Genomic DNA, 13,785 nt, shown 5'->3' with positions numbered 1-13,785 from the left:
ACTGAGCAATCGTGGGAGAAGAGCCTTGGTGAGAGAGGTAAAGAAGAACCCAAAGATCACTGTAGCTGAGCTCCAGAGATGCAGTAGGGAGATGGGAGAAAGTTCCACAAAGTCAACTATCACTGCAGCCCTCCACCAGTCGGGGCTTTATGGCAGAGTGGCCCAACGGAAGCCTCTCCTCAGTGCAAGACACATGAAAGCCCGCATAGAGTTTGCCAAAAAACACATAAAGGACTCCCAGACTATGAGAAATAAGATTCTCTGGTCTGATGAGACCAAGATTGAACTTTTTGGCGTTAATTCTAAGCGGTATGTGTGGAGAAAACCAGGCACTGCTCATCACCTGCCCAATACAATCCCTACAGTGAAACATGGTGGTGGGAGCATCATGTTGTGGGGGTGTTTTTCAGCTGCAGGGACTGGACGACAGGTTGCAATTGAAGGAAAGATGAATGTGGCCAAGTACAGAGATATCCTGGAAGAAAACCTCTTCCAGAGTGCTCAGGACCTCAGACTGGGCCGAAGGTTCACCTTTCAACAGGACAATGACCCTAAGCACACAGCTAAAATAACAAAGGAGTGGCTTCGGAACAACTCTGTGACCGTTCTTGACTGGCCCAGCCAGAGCCCTGACCTAAACCCAATTGAGCATCTCTGGAGAGACCTGAAAATGGCTGTCCACCAACGTTCACCATCCAACCTGACAGAACTGGAGAGGATCTGCAAGGAAGACTGGCAGAGGATCCCCAAATCCAGGTGTGAAAAACTTGTTGCATCATTCCCAAGAAGACTCATGGCTGTACTAGCTCAAAAGGGTGCTTCTACTCAATACTGAGCACAGGGTCTGAATACTTATGACCATGTGATATTTCAGTTTTTCTTTTTTAATAAATTTGCCAAAATTTCTACATTTCTGTTTTTTTCTGTCAAGATGGGGTGCTGAGTGTACATTAATGAGAAATAAAATGAACTTTTTGGATTTTGGCAAATGGCTGCAATGACACAAAGAGTGAAAAATTTAAAGGGGTCTGAATACTTTCCGTACCCACTGTACCTCAGTGGCTGTTTTTCTGCAGGAACCTCTCACCGTGTGGTAAAGGTTTCAGCTTTGTGTCGTCCAATGGCTCGTTATTTTATAGTGAAACCACCAGGAGCAGTCAGAATGAAAAATCAACAACAAGCGAGGCCTACGGTATTAGCAAGCGAACATAAAGGATCGCTGTTAAAGTTTGCAGCCCTGGACAAAGAAAAAGAAAGTAGCTTTCATGTGGCCCAGTCTGGAATCAGTAGCATAATGTTTGCTCATATTAATTTGGGCTGTAGTTTATTTCTGTTGGTTCTGGCTACAGTTGTAGTTACATATCTGATCTTCCACTAACAATCTAAGTAACTAGCAGGTTGGTTGAGAGAATTTCTGCTGTTAGTCTAAGACTCTTCTTGGTTTTGACACAAGATCTGACATCAGATGTATCTGGCTGTGTTTTATTGGTTTTTACTTTTTTCTAGTCCACTGTGGCTCTAAATCAAATGAGGTCCTGGGTGACTTTCATTCCCAACCAATACCATTAAGTCACTCTGACTAAATGCATCCTTTTTTGCTTAACGATGCATTAGGGAAGCATTGAGTGGGTGGACAGGGACAACTGGTGGAAAATCTGGGATTCAGCAGCAGTGATGGTAATGATGATGTTTGACTGTGTTGAAGGGTCTGTTGTCAAAGGATTTGTATAAATCAACCGGTCGAGGCAGATGGCCGCCCAACGCGAGCCCGGTTCTGCTGGGGGTTTTTTCCATTAAAGGGAGTGGCCAAGTGCTGCTCATAGGGGATTGATGCCTTGAATTTGAAACCTATTTCTCACATGAAGAACAATGAATTGATCCCCCAGGCAACATTTGCTGCTTATGATCTTCACACACACATTTCTCAATAGGAAAGAGCTGATTAATTGTACAATTGAATGATGTTTAGTCGTGATAGACAATTTCCAGACCAAGGTGTGAATGCTGCAAAACAGTAAGGAAGGAAGAGGGAAGTGGGTTTTTGTGGGATAATACCAGCTGTCTAAGTGCTTTATCTCCTGTATTAGTGTCTGTGAATCCCAAGGACAAACGGTGGCAGGCAAACCCAGCTGGTCACAGTCTGTTAGTTACGTATCTTTAAACATAGTATCTGTGCCCTTCCATCTTTCCCTGCACATAAATGCCTGTGTGCACACAAACATGCAAAGACACCTTTGTCCTTTGTGTGACTGAATGTGACCATCAGTCTTCAAGTGGATTTCACTCTAAATGTGTTGGGCCTTTTAAAACAAGGACAGGTAACGCTGCAACAGCTGCTCTGGCTTTCTGTCACATTCCTCTTCTTGCTGCTGCATTTTCTTTTTCCACCTCTCACCTCTCTCCCTCTCTCCCTCTGTCATTATCCAGCAATCATCCTGCTGCCTTTCATTATCAAATGATCTTATCACAGGAAGGTGAAAATTGACCGTGCAAGATTTGAATCCCTGACCTGGCCACGGACTGCATGTTGCTCTTCATACTGATGCAAAAACCAAAACAGATCCTCTTTAAACTGTTCTCTGTTTCTGTCAGTGTTATTCTCATCCCTCCTGTGGTTTGACCAGCTCCTGGTTTAGCACCTCTTGGCTCACTGCTCTAGGAAATACCTGTCCTCAGCTGACACACAGAGCCAGTTTATTCATTAAACACAACGTCTGCTCTATTTTTCTCCTCCAATGTTGGTCGGTCAATCGTCCTGTTGTCAAACTTTATATAAATTTCCTTCTGTAATACTGTCGACAACCTGTTTTTTCAGGTTCCTTATAAGGATAACTGTGTTTGGGCTTTAATTGTTCTCTAACGTAAAATTCACCTCTGTGATATCATCCTCTCTGACCTATTCCTGCTTTCACATCACAGACCTGTCATGTTTTCAATAAGAACCATAAGTAAATATAAATGAAAGGTCACAGAGCAACCACAGTTCAGCGTAGTGACTACAACCACTCTATGAATTTGTCACATGTATGTAAACATATGTTGTTTTGGGCCGTTTACTAAAGTTACTGATGCTGCTACATTTCCCTTAAAGCACAGCTCCCTAATCCACATTATTTATGTAGCACCTGACCCTAAAACTATTAACCAAAGTGTTTTACAGTGATATAAAAAACAAGATAGGACAATAGACTAAATAGCTATGGGTCATAAAGGCGTGGCTGAGCTGCTAACTAGTTACCTGAAAACTGATGTTAGCACGTTGCCCCAGTGAATGTTTATTGGGTGTGAAATTTAGATAAGAAGGAGACTTATGAAGAACTTACGTGTTGCGTTCAAAGGTTGTTGTTCTTGTGCTGTGTAGCAGGCTGCTGTTAGCGTGACCGTCTGCCTATGATAAAACAGTGAGATTATGGCTGCTATGCAAATGTGGTTTCAATTGAAGCAATATTATTGGCTGTATGTTAAAATGTTATACCCCTATATAGATTGACAAACATTAATCCAAACGATCAATGCACAATCATCATGAAACCATTTCATTTCTAGCTTTAAAATGGTTCTGAATCTCTTCACGTGTTTGTGAAGTTCGTATTGTTTTTATGAAGAAAATGCAGCCAGATAATCTAATGCTGCTACACACCTCCCACCCACCAAATACACACAAAGACTAAGTGCCCACACATGAAGCCAACCACAACACAAACAAGGTGTGCGATATGCTACAAATAGAGAAGATAAAGTAGAGCTGAGTGATGGCGGAAAATCTTTTTTCCTGACTTGGCAGGTGCTCTGACTCGGCACAAAGAGCATCTGTCACTCGCACAGAAAAGAGTCGCTCTATAGAAAATTATCGTATACAGTCCTGCCACGGAGCTGACACATAAACAGACAGCTATCCAGGAATCAGGGAAACACTGACATCTGAGTCCTGTAAAGTCGCACAAACACATGTCAGGATACAACTTTTACACAGTCGTAACAAAAATACACACACACACACACACACACACAGCAGGGAGAACCCTGTCAAGCTGAGTGCATCTGCCAACACTGCTGTAAACACAACAGGCCCAGTAGGTGTTCTATCGAAGTGTGTGTGTGTGTGTGTGTGTTTATCAGGACATGACCTAACACCAAACCCCTCTGTCCAAGTAAGTAAAGGAAAAATACCTAATCTACACTTAAAATAGTCAGTTCTACAGTATATGTTCATCCATCCATCCATCCGTTTTCTGTAGTTTATCCAGAGTCAGGTTACAGTGGCTGCAGGTAAATATACATGCATATAGTTATATGTTGAAAACACACATACACATACTGTACCAGCGGGTTTGTCCTGGCACACAGTCAGATGCAGGCGGAGATGGTGCAGACAGGCTTTGATGTGAAAACAAAATGTGATGAAAAGCTGCAAACAGATAAAATACGTTTAAACTGTCTTGTCAGTTTGTGCTTGTTTAAAATGAGATCTGGCAAAGCATGAGCGAAAATAAAGATTAATGGATAATTGCAGAGGCAAACAAGAGGAAAACAGCGCTTAAGTCTCCATAGAAATGTTCTCAGGTGCCCCTTGTGTCCCTTGGTTGAATACACCCATGAGCCAAACGAATGTAATCAGAGCCAATAGTTAAATAGTATATTTTAAACATGTAGCCAGGAAAAATCATGTTAAATGTTTAAATAATTCCCGGATGAAGTGTGTACAGAGAAAAACAGTAGCAATGGGGAGTTTTTATCTCATGCTGCAGTGTTGTAATAAGTATGTGGGTCAACATCCTGATTACAGTCCAGCATCACATTCCACTTCTGTTACAGTCATCTGTGATTAGCATGTGGGCCAGTCTGCAGCGTTTGTGTGGGTGTACCAGTGTGTGTGTGTGTGTGTGTGTTTGTGTAGTGTATGTCTGTGCGCACCTGCCTGTCACTATCTATGTGCATATTGACCATTTGTCTAGATTAACGTGATGAAAATACCCACTGGAATAATGTGTCTACACATTCAACAATCCAGCTCCAGCTTCCTCACGTCTGTGTGGTTTGTGCTGTGTCCACACTACAGCTGACGACACAAGCAAAACAACACTTTGCATTAGCAAACTTAAAGTAGTTCTTTATTATTTACATTTAGTTTTTTATTTTGTTGTTGCTACTCAGACTCTGCCTCTCGCTCAGTGTCAGCCGGGACAGACTCCAACCCCTCCCAAGTCTCCCAAGTAGAATAACTGGTATAGATAATGTTGGTACTTCTGGTTCCAAGGATCTCAAATGTTTTAGGACCTGAAGTGGTGCAGCAACACACTGTAGGCTCCATCATAAGGGAGGCTTTGCAAAAGATATGCAGGGCCTATCGTATGTTCTGGGCTGTAAGTCACACTGTTGAACAGAAAAAAATATATATATGTCACTTCAGTGTTTAAGTCTCTTTCTAATTATACTAATTATAGTGTAAATTAGCCTATGAAGAACATAGACTAGGCTTAACTCTAAGCAGAAGTGTATTATGAAATTAATTCATCTGTGTGAAGTTACTTTAAACAACGGCATCAACTTGGGGTGGGTGGGATTATTGTTTTCGTTCTGGGCGACATTGTCACTTGTGTTACACTAGGAGTTGTAGTTTATCGTGAACATAAGCGTTTTGACTTTTTCTGCAGTACTATGTCTTTTTCATTTGAGTCAAGGGTGCCAAGACTGGGTCAGTCACCAAACGGGGACAAAACTGGCTGCAATGGACTCTTGGGTTTGCAGAAACGATTATTACTGTCCGTTATTCTGGACTTGTTGACTTCCCAAGTCAGGAAAAGGACAAGTCCATTGATCAGCCCCTTCTTAACTCATCAGATTTTTTTTAGACTTTCCAAACTTGTTTTTCCCATTTCTTTATTCCAGCCTATAACATGTGCAAAGCTCAACCTACAAACAATTTGAGTATGCGTACGTGCCACTGTATCATCCTGTGTATGTATGTGTCCATGTGAGAGCCCACCTGCCTGTGTGTGTCTATCAGGTGTGTATCAAATTCAGCTGGAGCTGAGGGTGCTGCTGTTAAGGTCTCTGTGGATGTGGGTTTGGAGGATTACGTACCTGCATTACCTCGACTTGATCTCTATCACCGGTGTCAGCTCTCTAACACTCTGCTTAATCTTGCTCACTGACAAGATGAAAGATGCTTCATCTGATGCGCTTTATCTTCATAGTACATCCTCCTCCACAAATTGAAGTAGACTCTTCAGAAAAACTTGAAGAAATATAATCAGAATAGTTTTTGAATTCGTTGCCTGTTTTTTAAAGCCAAGATTCACCAATTAACATCTACAAACTAGTGGACTCAGCTTCCCCTGAGTCTTGTGTTTGTAATTATGGTCATATGTCCCAGTTGAGCCAGGTTGCTTTTTTCACATGCAAGCTTTAGTGACGTTTTTATAAAATCTGTGCAAACCATAAATTTAAAGAGCTGTCTGATTCAGAGAGAGAAGCACAAATTCTTCCATACTCTTGTAAAGTCTTGCTTTTAATAGTGTTTTAGATGAAACTGGTTCACAAATGTTCTACTTCAAGGCTTAAGGAGGGTTTTCTTATAAGGGGCTGAATTGGGGGAACAGTGTGAGAGGAATGCTATTAGCTGGGGAAAAAAAGCATAGCTAGAGGGACAGAACATAAATCTGCAGCCTTCGTGGCAAATGGAGGAAATGAAGATTGAAGACTTTTCACCTAACCCCTAAGTAAATCTGTCCGCACTGCTTCCTCCTCCATCAGTCTCATCACAGCTCCACGTTTCTCACTCCACTGCTGCCCTTTGTGTTTATCACTTCAACTTTTGTTCTCTTCTTTTCACCTAACATCCATCCAGGGGGCCTCCTCACCTCTGCCTCTGGTCACCGTCCACCAGGCTTTGCAGAGAGGCAGGTTCAGACAGGCCTTCCCTCCTCCAGGCCTCGGTCTCGATGGTATTTACTTGGTCACTTGAAGTATATGAGACTTAGTCACTTTGTTAGGGCTTTGTACTTGCAACTCCAGTCTGCTGTGTTTGCTGTCATCTTGGAAGTCGTCTTAAGGATTTGCTTTGTGCAAAGAAATAACCATGATAGGGAATTAATAACAGTAGCTGCAGCACTGAATTTCCTCCCCTTTCAGAATCATATTTTTATGCCCTTTGCATAAAATCTCTCAGAACACTGTCCTCTTTACCGGCTAGCAACTGAACTTCATAGAGGGAAAATGCTGTTAGTGGGTAATATATGGGCTAGTGCAAGCAGAGCAGTAAGCTTCAGAACAGCAAGCGGGGGGGGGGGGTGTTTCTCCTTCCCAGGTAACATACAGGCTGGAGTTTCTTGCAGGCAGGTGTTCGAGGTCTATACAGTCTGAGAGAAAGACTGGATTGAACATCAGTCCAAGATAAAGCAGTAAAACATGAATCTGTGTAGCAAAGCATTTTAAAGCTTTGTTCTGATTTAATAGATTTTGTCCTTTTTAATAAAATATAGGTGATTTGGGAGTTTGGGCATTAACACTGTAGCTATGTGGTGACTTTGAAGAACCTAGACCCTTTTTTGTTAGGAAGTTATTCACTAAGGTAATTAAATAAACAAGGAGCCATGAGCTTTGTTTTTTGTCTTTATTACAGAGACTCCTAATTAGTCCACCTAAAATATTACAATAATACAATATTCCAGATGGAGACTACCAATGTAAAGTCTTCTGTAGATAGGCTCATCATTTTCGAGCTAAACATCCTCACTATCATAATTTACCTTCACTGAATAATACCCAAGAGCAGAGATTGGCTTGAACTCATTTCAGCTGGATTTTCCATCATCCCATATCCAAATAACTCTCCAACCACACACACACACACACACACACACACACACACACACACACACACACACACACACACACACACACACACACACACACACACAGGCAAGCACATGAGGAACACATATTAGGTAACTGACAAAAAATGTATGCAGCTATACAAATGGACAGAGAACACAGAAAAACACTCACACAGCTGTCTTATTCAGCTGAGTGTGCCCCACAGCTTCTTTTTAGAAGCTTTTATTTTGTCAGGACCTCACAGAGCAGGACTGCACTTCTCAGTAATAACTGTCACTCCTGATGGGGCTCTCAGTAGCTCGATAAATCACCGGGTACATGCTGTGTCATTACGTTTTTCTAAAGGAATTACCACAACGCTCTAATTAAGAGGAATTCATTTTTTGTGCTAATACAAATTTTCAATAATAAGTCAATAAATTTTGCTGTTACACGCTGTTAGTCTGATTCCACACACACATCAAGTCACATATATTTTCTGTATTTTATGTTGCTTTAAACTGCTTTTTTTAAGAATCTGCCCCCTTGTTGCAATAATGCACTTAGTCTGAAGTAATGACTTTGATCATTTACTGCACTCACTGCACAGATTCACTGCAGTGTATATATACGTCAGCTGTATGTGCTCATATTTAATTCAATTTATTCAACCCTCAAGGAGCATTTTGAGAAAATCTTGTTTGGAAACAGACTTTTGTGCCTCTTCAATTTCAGTTTGTTTATTGTTTATGTGACAGGTTTTTTTTTATTGTAAACTGTATTTAAAAAAACATTTACCTCTCAAGGCTTATTCAATTTTAGACTTGTTCTTCATGTCCTGCTGGCAAAACGTAAGAATCTGACCAGGCAGGTAGCGACATGGCTGGATGTAAAGCATGTTTGTGTATGTATGCAGTAAATCTCTTTGCAGCTCACTGAGCTGACAGAGGAGGGAGAGGCGTGATGGATGGATGGAGGGAGGAATGAGAGAAAGGATGCTGGAAGGAGAAGTGAATGGAGAAGGGGGTCATGTGTTCAGCAAACACCAACTGGGGAAAGAAACAGCTGACTCAAGCCTAAGAAAGTGGAAGTAGAATATTTTGTTTGGGGCGGAGAAGCAGAGTTGGGAATGTAATTTGTAAATGTCCAAAGTGGCGAAAGAAAAATGAAAGTCACTGAAAGTTGTTGCAGAAAAGTGCAGGTCATATCAAGTGGCATGTTCTGTGCTGGTGAAAGAGTTTATTAGTGCTTGCTCACGGTCTTTGGACCATTTTTCCATTTTTCAATCAAACTGTTTAAAAGAATTTTACCCAAAATATATACATGATAAAATATACACAGGACAAAGGGATAAAAAAAACATGAGACTCAGAAACACCGGTCAGACCTCAGAGTCATCCTGGAAATATTTTGTATTTGGAAAAGTAAATTGGTTCAAAAGTTTCAGGGTATTATTTTGTTATTTTTAAAAATAAACCGCTGCTATTGAAAACAGGGACACTGTATCCTCAAATTCATAAATAAAGAATATTTTCCTGCTTCGTAAAAATGACCACACAAGAGATATATCATAAATTATGTGACTGCGGGATACAAACTCACAGCGTCCCCCCTAAACAACCAACAAGTCCTCCAGATGAAACCACAATGCCCTCCAGAGCTCACAGAGCAGGGCTTTCTGCTCTGATGACAGCATCAGCAGGGGGTGACTTTATGTGCCTGGGCTTTCCAAGCCCTTTCTGAGTCACTGGAAAAATAAAGCTCTTTTAGAACAAATTTTGCTCAGCACACTGGTAATATTATGGAACTGTCACAGTTTCATTAGGTTTAGGCAAAAAAGCCGTCGTCAACATGGGAAAAATAAAGTGTCTTCTGACCCCAACCTCCTCCTGGACTTTGTTTCACTGCAGACTAGTCCTCCATGGTATGAGGGAGATCTGCGATGTGCTATAGCACGGATATGACCTGTGATAAATATTTAAGCTACAACAATACAGTTCCTATGTGTTTCTGCTTTAATAGAGACACAGTTACCGTTCAGAATATTCAGCAGTGTAGTATCACCAACAGACTGTAGCTGCTTAGATCAGGAAATGACCACACACTCTCACTAATCAGGGCTCTTAAATTACACGTGTGGGCTGGTACCTGTCCACACAGAAACAAGATGAGCAAAAGACACTAACTTTGGCCTCCTCACTCCCTCCTTTGCTCGAGTCGTCTAACTGCGTACGAAGTGTAGTGTGCAGGTTTTGAAACAACCAATAACCTTCCTCCATGCAGAGGTTTGTGAGTTGTGCACGTCGGCTCCTCTTGTGAACTGTTCCCTCTCTGACCAGGGCTGCAGATACTTTTACACATATCTACAGAAAAGCCATTACCTGTAGGCTGTAGCTCTCACATGGGAGAATTTATATAAGGATGTGAGAATGTTTGGAAATTTCAGATCAGCTAAGTTGAAAATGTAATCTTAAATAAATATTCAGATCTAGCCTGACACAGACACTGCTAAAAAGACCTTGTTGGCTCCTGCCATTTCATTTCTATCAGCAGGAATTACTATAAACAAGCTGCAGGAGAACCTGCTCCAGGGGCTATTATCTCCTACTACATGTACTTACAGTATTTGTCTCTTTCTCTTTTTGAATTATACACACACGGGTACATTTATAAACAAAACGGAGGAATTTCACTCAGAGCAAAGAAAATCTTGCAGCAGCAGAGGACAGATTTTGCTCTGGGCCTGATGATGGTTCAGAAACATAGGCCAGTGCTCCAGAAGAATGTGCCAGCATCCTTAAAATGCCCCCTGAATACACCAGACTCCAGCTTCATAACTCTGGGCTTTTATAGGATTGTTTCTTCTTTGTTAGTTTGTTTGCTAAACATCTTTGTCTTAAGGATATTTTAGAGACAGGGGGATATTTGTATTGTAATACTTTAATACTGCCATGCTTTTATTGTTTACTTCTTACTATTAGCTGTTCATGAGGTTATGTAAAGTACCACCATCAGAGAAGTATAACCAGTTCCCTCCATGTGAAAGGTGCTGCATTGCTTTTTATGAGAGGACGAAGCAGAAGGCGCAGCTAAGCAGATGTGCCACAAAAACGATAAATAAATAACCAAATAATCGACAAACAGGAAATCAAAAGGGGCAAATAACTCAATCTGTCTGTTAATTCTGCATTACACTTTCTAATGACCCAGTATTGCATTAATCTGTCTTCTACCAATAGTTTTTCCTAATTACAGCTGACACCCTGAGCGACGCTGCCAGGTGGAACCAGTGAGCATATGTGAAACAAATGAGCACCAAGCACTGATATTTTTTCTGAAGGATATTTTTACTGACCATTCACACCAAGTCATATTTCTGTGCTATGAGCTGTTTTCTATTAGAGCAGTTTCACCTTGTTCAGTGGCACCTCAGAAAATAAAGATTATTCTGTATTTTTTCTCTTTGCATGTATGTTATTCCATAATGACGGATGACACATATATTGCCATCGATACTGAAACTTCTGTAGGCATGCATGTGATGTGCCTGTGGAAAAGCAGAGTGTGTTTTAGTTCTGGTGATGGTGTTTGCCAAGCCTGACGGGCACCTTCACCGAATCCCCAGACACGTGAAAGTCACAGCGAAATGCTGATGACACAGGGCTTCCCATGCCAGCTGGCCAGCTCATACACATACATGTAAGGACATGAGATGCAACATGACAAGGTGGAACTTTACTTATTGCAACAACCACAGAAGATTCTCATACTAAGTTTTTCTGTAGGAGCCTTTTACTTTTACTGTTATATTGTACTTTAACATTGTGAAGATTAAAAGGCTTTTTATGATGACAGCTGCATCTTCAGAAGAAGATACACAGTAAGAGTACTAGGTGTTCCCTACTTGAAAAAATACTGAAGTACATGGAAAGTTAGAAATGCAGCAAAAAATGCAGAACATTTTAAATTGATTTTCTGAATTCATGTATCCTGGATGTGTTTGGGTGAAGATGCAGTATGTTAAAATATTTAGTTCAGAGTAGTTTAGTTTTATCACAAGTCAGAGATTCAACACACTGTGTTGAGAAATGTTGAATTTGTTAAATATATATATTTTGTATATGTCCTGCATGTGTGCAAGTTGTGTATGAACCACACATTTTTGCATTATCCTGACTGTGTGGATTTTAAAACCTGTCTACAGCACAGCCCTGTACAGTGTGTGTGTCGGTCCACTTGTATCTGTTAAGTGAGTCCATATTCAGTGTCTGTACTCAGCTGTGTGTTTGCGTCCTTAGTTGTTTTTCCCCCTGACTCAGCTGTTTGAGTGATCCAGAGATAAAAGTGCAGAGAGTTGCACGAGCACTGCAGGGAAGTTTCAGCTGATGAATAAACATGAACTGGGACAATTATGCAACGTACACATGCACACATCTCTTTAAGAACATAAACACCAGTGGTGCTGCATGTGTGCTGCCCGCTGAATTTTAAAAGGCACAGGTGCACACACACACACATAAACGTGCACAACTATACATATTTTGCATTAAAAGGTTAAACAAAGTGAGCCTGTGTGTTTGTGCGTGTGTGTGTGTTTCATTAAGTGAGACTCAAGTCCTGCCTGTTTTTCTTTGTGCAGGGAGGGGTACAGGGTAATCCTGCATTTATGAAAGACATCTGCACACCCTCACTGTCTGAAAGCCAGCCTGGATTAGGATGGAACATACAGTACCCCAGCCACTATGAAGGTACACACAACACACATATAGAAAAAGACCCACACAAATGCTGCACGTGCATGTTTGAAAAGGGAGCAAGCACACATCCAAGTAGTTTTCTTGCTCTGCTCCACCTCATGAGGAGCAGAAGCCTTTAGCAAACACTTTGCCAATGGAGAAATTATTACAGACGTCAGCAGCCAATCGTAGGTTCAAGCAAAGAAAACATATTTCAGGTAGAGGGAGGAAGAAGAGGAAGAAGGAGAAAAACTAAATGTTTAACATGGAGAAAGACGACTGAGCATCTAGTGTTGCATTTCTTAAAATGTTTGTTTTTTTTAGGGTCCAATCAATTATTTTAGAGCAACAGAAGATTAAATAACAATATATGTTTAAATATTCTGTTTAAAATACAAAACCTTTAAATCATCAATGTCCTGAGTGGCACACGTTTATCTGGGATGTGCTAAAATCAAAAATATATTTAAAAAAAAAAAAAATCACTCTGGCTTCAGTTAATATGTAGAGAAATGAGCATCAATTAAGCACCTACCACAGGAAGTACCCTAAATGTGTTTACCTCCAAGGGTATAACATCAGATTTAATAATTAAATGATAATAGAAGAAGAAATATCACTCTATCTCAGAAATTCATTTTTAAAATGTTCATTCTTGGCTCCAGCCAGCCTACGATCCTTGATAGGAATAAACTGTGTGGATAATTGATGGCTGTAGACGTCGCTTTTTATATCATGGTTTGCATGTTACACTGTGCCAGTGGTGTTCGATACCTGTCTACAGCAGTGTGTGTTGTGATTTAACAGCCCTTGTTCCAGAGAATATAAAATATAGCCTTGTGACTGGAATTACTTTATGGCACTTGTAGATAAAAGCACTGCATAATCCTAAACACAGCAGTCACCCCAGCTCTACAGTCTATACATATTTTACTTTTAGTATTCATTGCATCGCTGAATACAAAATCACCCTACATACACACAGACACGCACTGTAGGAATCACTGAGCAGTGTAATGATACTGTAGGTGTGTCCAGGATGGCATCCCAATTGGTTTGACTAATGAAAGAGCAGCCCATCTCTTATCAATGAATTATGCATCACACATATTAAGAAATGGTCCACTGCATGGCATATTAATGCAGACACACACACACACACACACACACACACTGCATACACGTATAGACAGACATGTACACATGATGACACTAACACGAAAATGCTGAA

General features: G+C 40.8%; 1 long non-coding RNA gene across 3 annotated transcripts in view; it reads left to right on the top strand.

Moving 5' to 3' along the window:
- The window catches only part of LOC113145798 (uncharacterized), an 85,367-nt gene that overhangs the window by 62,374 nt on the left and 9,208 nt on the right, over positions 1 to 13,785 (top strand). For all 3 annotated transcript variants that reach the window (XR_004463118.1, XR_003297275.2, XR_004463119.1), the window contains exon 2: positions 12,458 to 12,566. This is a non-coding gene — a long non-coding RNA (uncharacterized LOC113145798). The remainder of the gene's footprint in view (positions 1 to 12,457; positions 12,567 to 13,785) is intronic.

The sequence above is a fragment of the Mastacembelus armatus genome, chromosome 7, assembly GCF_900324485.2.
Source record: "Mastacembelus armatus chromosome 7, fMasArm1.2, whole genome shotgun sequence".
In the NCBI taxonomy this organism is placed as follows: Eukaryota; Metazoa; Chordata; class Actinopteri; order Synbranchiformes; family Mastacembelidae; genus Mastacembelus; species Mastacembelus armatus.
Note: the sequence above shows the minus strand (reverse complement) of the source record. Positions and strands in the feature narration are given on the sequence as shown.